Here is a 1342-nt window from a genome sequence, read left to right on the forward strand (position 1 = left end):
GGGGAGGACGAGGGAGACAAGGCCGCGCGCCCCCAGCCTGTTTCCTCCAGGCTCCAGGCAGTCGCCCGCAGCTGAAACCCCTGAGAACGGGAGAAAATCCCCCAAAGGGCCCAGGCGTGGGGCCCTTCTCTAGAAGAGAAGGGGAAAACCGCCCAACGCTGCGCTATAGGATGAGCACGGTGCAAGAGGGGGGGGACCTGCACACCTATAGGAGAACGCCGACTATAGGGCTGCGCCTTCGATGGTACTGCACTACGCGCTACGTAACCGCACGCTGCAGAGCTGAACGCCACGGGACTGTATGCGACAGAAGAGAATTGCACCCTGTATGAGCCGCACGCTGTAGAGAGCTGCACCCTATGCGAGAGCGCGCGCGGTATAGAGCTGCACCCTATATACGGGTGCGCACAATGTAACGAGAGCTGCACGCTACATGAGAGAACTCCACACTGTATGAGCACGCTGCACGCTATATGAGAACTGCACGCTATAGAAGAGGGCTAGATAGTGAGAGCTGCACTCTATACGGGTTGCACACTATACAAGAGAACTGCACGCTATAGGAGAGCTACACACCCTGAGCGCTATATGCTACGAGAGCTGTACATGCTGTATAAGAGCTGCACGCTATATAAGAGAACTGCACGCTATAAGTGAGCTGCACGCTGTATGAGAACTACACCCTATATGAGCTACATGATACATGCGAACTGCATGCTATATGAGAACTGTATCCTATAGGAGCTGCTATATGAGAACTGCACGCTATATGTGAGCTACATGCTATATAAAAGAGCTGCATGCTATATGAGCTGCATGCTGTTTGAGAACTACACCCTATATGAGCTACATGGGAGAACTGCATGCTATATGAGAACTGTATCCTATATGAGCTACACACTATATGAGAACTGCACACTATATGAGCTACATGCTATATGAGCTGCACGCTATATGAGAACTACACCCTATATGAGCCACATGCTATGAGAACTGCATGCTGAGAACTGTATCCTATATGAGCTGCATGCTATATGAGAACTGCACACTATATGTGAGCTACATGCTATATGAGCTGCACGCTATATGAGAACTACACCCTATATGAGCCACATGCTATGAGAACTGCATGCTGAGAACTGTATCCTATATGAGCTGCATGCTATATGAGAGAACTGCACGCTATATGAGAACTGCACGCTATATGTGAGCTACATGCTATATAAAAGAGCTGCATGCTATATGAGCTGCATGCTGTTTGAGAACTACACCCTATATGAGCTACATGCTATGAGAACTACACGCTATATGAGCTACATGCTATATGAGCTGCACGCTATAT

At 49.1% G+C, this 1342-nt stretch overlaps 1 protein-coding gene across 1 annotated transcript in view; it reads left to right on the top strand.

The window, feature by feature from the left end:
* The window catches only part of CROCC (ciliary rootlet coiled-coil, rootletin), a 26511-nt gene that overhangs the window by 24236 nt on the left and 933 nt on the right, over positions 1–1342 (top strand). The window lies entirely within an intron of this gene.

Source organism: Aptenodytes forsteri, unplaced genomic scaffold, assembly GCF_000699145.1.
Source record: "Aptenodytes forsteri isolate BGI_AS27 unplaced genomic scaffold, ASM69914v1 Scaffold61, whole genome shotgun sequence".
Classification (NCBI taxonomy): domain Eukaryota; kingdom Metazoa; phylum Chordata; class Aves; order Sphenisciformes; family Spheniscidae; genus Aptenodytes; species Aptenodytes forsteri.